The sequence below is a fragment of the Grammomys surdaster genome, unplaced genomic scaffold (genome assembly GCF_004785775.1).
Source record: "Grammomys surdaster isolate TR1022 unplaced genomic scaffold, NIH_TR_1.0 373, whole genome shotgun sequence".
NCBI classification, from domain to species: domain Eukaryota; kingdom Metazoa; phylum Chordata; class Mammalia; order Rodentia; family Muridae; genus Grammomys; species Grammomys surdaster.
This window is the reverse complement of record NW_021604792.1, coordinates 10,928,020-10,937,640: the sequence shown is the minus strand read 5'-3', so window position 1 is coordinate 10,937,640 and position 9,621 is coordinate 10,928,020.

Here is a 9,621-nt window from a genome sequence, read left to right as displayed (position 1 = left end):
GAAAGGGAGATTCAGCCCAAGCGGTTCTCAAAGAGGCAGCTTAAAACTTTTAGATGTTAAGAATCAGGCAACTCTCAAACATCTTAATTCAACGTGAACCAGAACAGTAGTTTGGGGACCTTAACTGCCCATAAAGCTGACTTTTAAATTAATACCAGTAAATACTATTAGCTGTACCTTTCTGGTCTCCAGCAAACAAGAGCTACAGGGGTACTTGCGGTAACAAGTGTGGTTGGATACACAGAATAGCCTTCAACTGACTTCTGCGTCAAACCAACATGGTGGAAAGTGGTTAATTGTTTATTTCTCCATCAGCTCAAGGAAGTGGGGGGGGCAATCTTCACATGCATGGTTCACATGATCTTGAGCAGAAGAGTTTCTATGCTCACCTCAAGTTTAAACACCAGAAGAGTAAGATTCAGCACCCGGCTCTTGTACCCTCTGGTGTATCAGACAAATCTCCTGGCACATTCCTGTGTTTGTTTCCAGGGAAGTTCAACAACCGACCGAAGACCCTCCTGGAGTGTAGGCATCACTATTCCCTCCATTGAGGGTCTTGACTGAATGAAAAGGACAAAGAGAGCTGAGTCCCAGTTTTCTTGTCTTTTATGCTTCCCGACTGTGTATGCAATGTGACCAGCCACCTTTCTCTCCTGTCATCAGGCCTTCTTACCTTCTTAATCTGTGAGTCCGGATAAATCCTAAACTGTGAGCCATCATAAATCCTCAACTGAGCCAGGATAAATTGTTGCTGAATTTGCTGTCTCAGATATTTTGTCACAGCCATGAGAAAAGTAACAAATACAGTTGTTATCCAATGTTTTCTAATATTTGCAAGCTTGAAATTTTGAAGTTCATCAGTGTAAATTTATTAGATTGAGCTCTAAGATCTCATTTTTGTTTGCAAAATGAAGAAAATGCATTATCAAAACAATGAATAGATAAAATTTTCTCACAGTTTTAATGTTTGAAAACAACATGCTTATGGTTCTGTCTAACCCTTAAATGGACATACTACTACTTTCATCATCATCATCATCATCATCATCATCATCATCATCTCTTTCATTCTCTCTATATATGTCATATCCATATAGACATATGTAAATCTACAGTTATAGTGATACTACAATTTTAGTAGAATTTAGGTAGTTTTTGATTTACTTTCGTTCTAACAAGAAAATACACTTGGACTAAATTGTTTTACAGGTACTTGCAGATTTAGAAAATGTTTTATATACACGTACAGTGCATTGCAATAATATTTACTCTTAATTTCTTACTCCAGTTCCTCCTAGCCCCCACCCCATAACTTGCCCAACTCGTTGTCTTATTTTTTTCTTCCTTTTAAATAAGCCAGTGAATATATGCCACCTTACATACTTAAATAGGCTCTGCACTATTCTAAAGTCTCCTGGATTTTCTGAAGAGTATTTTCTTGCCCAGATGATTAATAGGCCCAGTGGACTGGGTTTGAAAGAAAGAGAAAATGATGTTTCTGTTTTTTACTAGAAAACCTCTTGCTAGACAGTCATCTAGTAATAGTCTTGATAGTTCAGAAAGCCAAATTTCCACTCAGGGCCAGACATTGTTCTCAGATAGTAGTACTCTTTTGACAATGGGAACAAAGCTATAACAGAACAGCTGTAAGGAGCTAAGGACAGCCTGGAGAGTTAGTTGAGTGTATTTGTGGTTTCTGGAATCCACATGGTGAGTTAACGACCTGTAGTTCCAGGTATCTGGCACCTTTTTCTTGTCTCTGAGGAGAGTAGGCGTGCATGTGGTACACATAAAGACATGCAGAAAAATTCCATATCCATATAATAAAAATAAGTGACTCTCTTTTAAAAGGAACTTTTTCCATTCTCACCTTCATACATGCCATGAACTCATTTTGTCACAGTTCAAGTTCTGCCTGAGGATTGGGGTTAGACTTTGGCCAGGGTTGGTGAAATAGCCTAGCCAGGATCCAAGTGTGTAGATCTCTAAACCTGAAGATTGATAGCTTCTGTATTTGGCATTTCTTTCCTACATTACACAAAGGCTTAGCAGTTCTGAATAAGGAGCCTGTTATGGAACCTGCAAGCAAATCAAAACAAGAATGGACTAATGACTTTAAGAAATAAGGAAATTGATTATATATAAAATTTGGAAAATTTAATCATCATAAAAATATAATTTTGGGTTGGATGTTGTGTTACATGCCTTTAATCCCAGCACTAGGGAGGCAGAGATAGGTAGATCGCTATGAATTTGAAGCCATCTTGGGCTCCATAATAATTTTCAGGATAGCAAGAACTACACAGAAAGACATTACATCAACAATTGTATATAATTGAATATAAACCTTGGTCTTAAAGGTGGGGTTATGGGAATAGCATTTGGGCTGTAATATGGGAGAAAAGAAGAAAAGTATAGTGCTTCATGAGAAGTCTATAGAACCTTCCACAATGATTGTAATCTAAACAAAAAAAAAAAATCTAGGTATAAACTGAATTAAACTACCATATAGAGTTATCTATCCAATATGGTGGTTTCTGGTCATTCATTTTTCACTGTGTACTTGGGATGTGTCTGATCTGGATTCAGAGATGCAATAAATGTGTAATACATATTAAATTTGAATATTTGATTTCAGAAAACATGCGAACTATTTCAACAATCTTTACAGTGGTCGTATGTTGAACTAATAATGTTTTAGTATTTGGAATAAATAATGTACAGTATTAACTTTTTAAAGAAAGTAAGGGAAGTTTTGAAAAGAAATGAGACAATTATACCCCACTGTCAAACTTCTCTCTATCACGATATAGTCTTTAATGTGGCCGTACCAACATTTTCACAGATAGTTGCCAACATCTATCAAGAGTGGTAAGTTTCCTATAAACAAAATGCCTACTTATCCTGAGTTGGTCTTGGCATCAATGTAGTAGCAATGCCATTCATTATGTAGCTTCATTTTTAATCTATACCCTCCTGTGAGTCACAACTTATCAGAAAACAGCTCTTGGAGAGTTTACAAATCATTTCCTGTAATTGACACATTCTTCTGAACAGAGTTTCCTCATTGTCTCCTGGGTGTATTTCTGCAAAGATTCTAAGAATTACCCACTCTGTTCTTTTGACAATATGAAGATGCAACTAAATGGAAGTGCTCTATAGAAATTCCATTCCTTCATGAAGGGCAGGATGGCTTAGCCTGAAGCAGTGGTTCTCAACCTGTAGATCATTTAAGGGGATCTCCTGCTTATTGGATATTTATATTGTTACTCCTAACAGTTTTAAAATTATAGCAATGAACTAGCAATGAAATAATTTTATGGTTGTGAGTTACCACAACATGAGGAACTGTATTAAGGAGTTACAGCATTAGGAACATTGAGAACTTCTTGTCTAAAGACTTGATGTTGATGCTTGAACCCATTTGTCACAGGAGAAAACTATTTTTGTTAATTAATTTATTAATTAGCATTCCAAATGCTGCCATACTTGTTGATCCTCAAAGAGTTCCTTCTTCCATGCCTCCACCCTTCATCTCAGAGAAGATGTTCCCCTGGATATTTCCTCACCCTGGTACATCAGATCTCTGGAAGATTAGGAATATCCTCTCACACTGAGGCAGGACATGACAGTCCTCTGTTACATATATGTTGGGGTGGGAGTACACTCAGGCCAGCCAATATAGACTCTTTGGTTGGCAGCTCAGTCTCTGGGAGCTCCCAGAAGTCCAGATTAGTTGATACTGTTTTTCTTCTTGTGGGGTTGCCATCACCTTCAGGGCTTTCAATCCTTTCCCTAACTCTTCCATCAAGTTCCCCAATCTCTGTCCAATGTTTGGCTTTGGGTTTCTGCATCTGTCTCAGTCAGCTGCTGGGTAGAGCCTCTCAGAGGACAGCTATGCTAGGCTCCTGTCTGCAAGTGGGACATAGAAAGAAATTGAAGAATATCTTAGATGTAAAGATCTCCCATGCTTATGGATTGGTAGAATTAACATAGTGAAAATGACCATCTCACTAAAAGCATTCTATAGATTCAGGGCAATTCCCACTGAAATTCCACCACAAGTTTTTACAGACCTTGAAAACGGAATTCTCAACTTCATGTGGAAAAGCAAAAAGCAGGATAGCCAAAACAATCCTGAATAACTAAAGAACTTCTAGAGGAATCACCATCCCTTAATTTAAGCAATGGTGATAAAAACTACATTGTATTGATTCAGAAACAGACAGGTTGATCAACTGAATAGAATTGAAGACCCAGAAACAAACCCACACATCTATGAACACTTGATTTTTGACAAAGAAGCCAAAACTACACAATGTGAAAAAGAAAGCATCTCCAACAAATGGTGCTGACTAAATGCCTTTTTCTAACCTACACTCTGTCTACACAATGGTTATAGAGATAAGCAAAGCTTGGAAATAGACCCCAGCGACAATTGGACAACTGCTTTCTCAAATGTTCAAACCAATAGGGGAAATATGATATACAGTTAACTAACTGACAGGTTCTAGACAATCTATGGCTAGCCTATGCTGTCTCCCTACCACCACAAGAATTGACCGGACAATTTAAAACATTGTAAGTATTGATTACGTAAAAATAAGATATAAAAACAGAGCAAATATTTTCTAAGAGATTAGCCCAGCAGAGTAAAGGAAGTGTCTGGAGGACTTAAGACGTTTGTACTAAACCACACAGGAAGCCACAGTCTCGGGAGCTTATGCTGCTGTAGTCTACATGCTCAGGGTAGAGACTTTTCACACAAAGGGCAAGATGACCCTTATAGTCATGTCTCTTTTCTTCTTTTCATCCAAATACTAATAAAAGTTTAAAATTCGAGATGTGGTAAATACAATATGAATAATATTTATTCAAATCTTACATTGAATTCATGAAATGAATCAATTTTGTATTTATGTGTATAGATTCCAACAAAAGATCCCTATGACATTCATGAAAGAATGTGGTATTGCACTAAAGTGTCTGATTATTAAAAATATAGTGCTTGTTTGGGGAGAAGGGTTAGTGGGAAAGCTTCACAGTTTTCTTATTTTCCATTGCTTTGACATGATACCAGCACCAGAGCAATATGTAAAATACAGCATTTAAGTTGAGGATTCATAGTTTCAGAGGGTTAGTCCATGACATTCATGGCAAGGAATATGGTAGCAGGCATGAGGCTAGTAACTGTGAACTTACATCTGATTCACTAGCATGAGATAGAGAAAGCTAATTGGAAATATCATGGGCTTTTGAAAGCTCAAAGTCTACCCCCAGTGATCCACTTCCTTCAACAAAGCCACACCTCTTAATTCTTCTCAAATAGTTCCAACCCCCAGGGACCAAGCAGTCAAATATATAAGTCTTTAGAGTCATCCTCATTCAATTCACCACAGGAGTTAGGAGTGTTGGATATTATTTCAGAGGACCTGGGTTAGGTTCTCAGCACCCAGCCACATGACAGATCATAACTCCAGTTCTAGGGGTCTGACATCCTGTTCTGGCCTCCACAGTCAGTGAGCATATGTAATAAACAGATGTATATACAGGCAAAATATCACTACACATAATATTAATTAATTAGTTAGTTAATTAATTAAAATTATATAGTGCTTAGGTCCATGAATTGTTGAGATTTTAAAAATAAATTCAAAGAGTCTATTCAGTATTTTAAAAATAATTTCTCACAAGTGCTTTACTTTGTATTCTGTATTATGTGAGTTAATAGCCTGATTATCTGACTTACTGATAGAAAATGACTGATTTCTTTCATTATCAGCAGCTTTTCAGATATTAGCCTTGGGTTATGCTTCATTCTGTTCCGCACATCTCATCCTTTTCAGTCAAACCAATCTGTATTGACTTCACAGTCAAAATAGTTTGATGGAGGGCTAGAGTTTTTTCTATCATTGCTATTTGAAGTAAATCACTCTCATTATCCTCCATAAACTGGAGAGTAGAGGTGTTATGATCTTTTAGTAGTGAGACAAATCTGAAATTTGGAAATATTCAGTGACTCCCAAAAATATCCTCAATGGATAACTATGCATCTATACATTTGTGTATTATACAGGTTTGTTGAATATTTTGTAGATAAGGAATGAAGCCATAATGGCTATTCCTGCTTTTCTACTTTGACTATATCTGGAATGAACTATAATCTAGAATTGGAGGACTCACCTTTGATCCAGATCTTGAGGCTGGAACACACATTTCTGACTTGGATCTAGGTTTGGAGATCTTGAAGCATAATGGCTATAAAATCTTAGGTTCAGTCAAGGTAGTACACACCTTTAATCCCAGGAGACTAAGGCAAGGAGATCTCTGAGTTCAAGGTCTACCTGGGACAAAACAACTCCCAGATCCAGTCGTGGTGATACACACCTTTAATCTGGGCCCCATCATCTGTTGGAGACCTACATAAGGACATTGGAAGAAGAAAGATTCAATCTTCTTTGTCAATTGGATTTACTTGCAGGCACAAAAGTCATCACTGAAAATTGAAAGAAGAAAATATGAAAAGTCTAAGGCTAACCTCTTCCACTGAGGTCCAACCAGGCAGTTCATGTAGGGGAAGGGAATCCAATAGCAGACTACAGAGTCAGAGACAGCCCCTGTTCCAATTGTTAGAGGACACACATGAAGACCAAGCCGCACATCTGGTACAAATGTCTAGGTCCAGTACCTGCATGCTGGTTGGTGGTTAAGTCTTAGTGAGTCCCCATGAGTCCAGGTTAGTTAGTTGATTCTTTAGGTCTTCTTCTGGTGTCCTCACTCAGATATATTCCTCAATCTTCCACTAGTTGTTCTGCCTGATGTCTGGCTGTGGGTCTCTGCATCTGTTTCCATCAGCCACTGGATGAAGTTTCTCAGGGAAACAACTATGTTAGGTTTCTGTCTGCAAGTAGAGCAGAGTATCTTATTAGTGTCAGGGATTAGTTCTCTCACATGGGATGGGTCTCATGTTGGGGCAGTCATTGGTTGGCCATTCCCACAGTCTCAGCTCCATCTTAATTTGTGTGCATCTTATATGCAGGACAAAGTTTTGTTTGAATGTTTTGTGAGTGGGTTAATGTCCCCCTCTCTCCACTGGAAGGGGAGCTTCTATTTGGATGTAAACTCAATAAAAGAACTAAATTATTGAAAAAATATATAGTAATAAAAGAAAAAGTTAAAAGAAAAGAAAATAGGAGCAATGGGAGAAAAGGATAGAAAATCCTTTGGAATCTTGTTACAAAATTATTAAAATAATTTTGTAATAATAATCTTTCTTTCTTCTACAGAACACAGCAAGGGTCTCACATCTCCTTGTAACCTTTTTTTCTTAATTAGCATTGTATCAGAAGTTTTCTTAAAGCATTGGCTACTTATTTTAAGTTTTTATCCTTATCAATTGGATAAGCATATCAAATATTTTATGCTAGTTTAGTTGGCTGGGTTTTACATTTTTTATTTTGCTTTTGTTGCTCTTTCTATTGTTATTATTGTTGATTTGAGTTTGGGTTTTGTTTGTTTCTTTGATTGTTCGATTGTTTGTTTTACAGTACAGAGTTTTTCTGTGTGTCGCTAAAACTTGCTCTGTAGAACAAGATAGCTTCAAACTCAAGAGCCTGCATGTCTCTGCCTCTCAAAATGTGCTATACCACTTTTGGCTTGGGTTTTGGATTTTGAGATAGAATTTCATTCTGTATTGCAAGTGGGTCTCAAACTCATGTTGATCCTCCCACCTCAGTTTCCCAAATTCAGAGATTATGGCCATAAATGGTGTGATTGGCTCTATGGAATACCCAACCTTTATAGGTGGGCACAGGCTTTATCTGGTATTTGTCAATAAAAACGATGTTGGGGGGGAAGTGTGGGCATTTTGTCATACATGTTATATTCTAAAGATATATTTCATAGAGAACCATACTTATTTACTTACTGTTTTTTTAAGTACTAATTTATTTTGGTAAATTTACATGCACTAATGTTTTACTAAAAATCCCAATTGCAGCACCTGGGAGTGTATTTACTAATTGTCATCAAGGAGACTTGTTTGCAAATTTCTGAGACTTGAGTTTAATGTAGATTATTGACTATGCCCTCTTATCACCACTGTACAAAGGTCATAAAATCTATTTATCTCTTGAACAAATTTAACCTCAAAATGTCAAATAGTACAGATATCAATGCTAGATAAAATGCATACTTCTTATTTGAGTTAAAAAAGTTTAAAGCCATTTCATTTTTTTTAAATTGGACATTCAGATGTCATCCCCTTTCCCCATTCCCTCAAGAACCCTCATATCCCATCTCCCCTCCTCAGTTTTGCTTTTGTAACATTTTAATTACATTCAAGTATTAAGGTCATTTCTAGGTTGAGGAACTAGCAATACAGTAGATGCAAGTAGTCAAGGAACAAGCAAGACATTAAACACAAATAATCAAAGAATAAGCAAGGCAATAAATAAAGTTTTATGATCACTCCCCTGATCATTATTTCTAAGGGCTTATCAGGATGACCAAAATGCCTGAGCCAACTCCACTGTCCTAGGGCAAAGTCATTTTCATGTCTGAAGCCTACTTCCTTGTTCTAGACTAAAATTTAGTTTCCTGACTGAAATTACTTCTGTGTTCTAGCCTAAGATTTAGATTCCTGCCTGAAGTTACTTCTTTGTTCTAGCCTAATGTGAGATTTCTGCCTGAAGTCCACTTCCTTGTCCTTGGCTAATGTCATATTCCTGACAAACTTCCCATTTCTTTGTCCTTGGCCAATGTCAGATTCTTTACAAATAGACCCAAAAGCTCTTCAACTGTCCTCCTTTTTTAATTTAAAAACAAGACTGAGCCTGTCTTATGTCATTCTGCCAAGAATGCCTTCCTTACCTGTCATGGAATATGCATTATCTAAAGCAATGCACTTATGTCTTAGGTTGGTAAGGCTCTGTGCAGAATCTAACATGTCCTTGGCTTGCCAGGCTTTTAAATTAATAACTCTGTCTGGGAATCCATTTTCAGGTTCAAGCCATGTACTTTGGCAGTCAACACGTTGATGTTGTTAAAGACAAGCTTTAACAAGATGAGCAGGAATAAAATTATTCTCAGGGCAAAAAGAGTTAGCATGATGCCATTCTTGAAGATTGACCAAAATGGAAATATTGAACTCAGGCTATGGGTAATTTTATTAACAGCATCTGTCTTATCAACCTTCAGCAAACAGCATTCTTTAAATTCATAAACTCACTATGCAAAGTTAAAACATCCAGAGAGTGTTAGAATTATGCCACATACTCTGCTAGTTTCTTTAAACTTTTTCCCAATTATAATTACTATCATTGTAAATTTTAGAACTAACACAATTCCAATGGTATTTGACATGACAATCGAGATGGCTCCTTACTTTTAAACTCTCAACTTCCTTCCAATAATTTGAATAGGAGAAAGAGCATCAATCAGTTCTTCCAAATGTCTACCTAAATACTCTTGTTTACTCAACACATTAGTTAAATTTTTTGCTAAATGATTAACAAACTTAGCTATCTTAACTTTTTATGTCAAAGCAATTGCAGAAGCAGTGGTTCTAGCAATTAATGTAATTAAGGCTGTTATGGCAGAAATAAACAAGCCCATTACCCT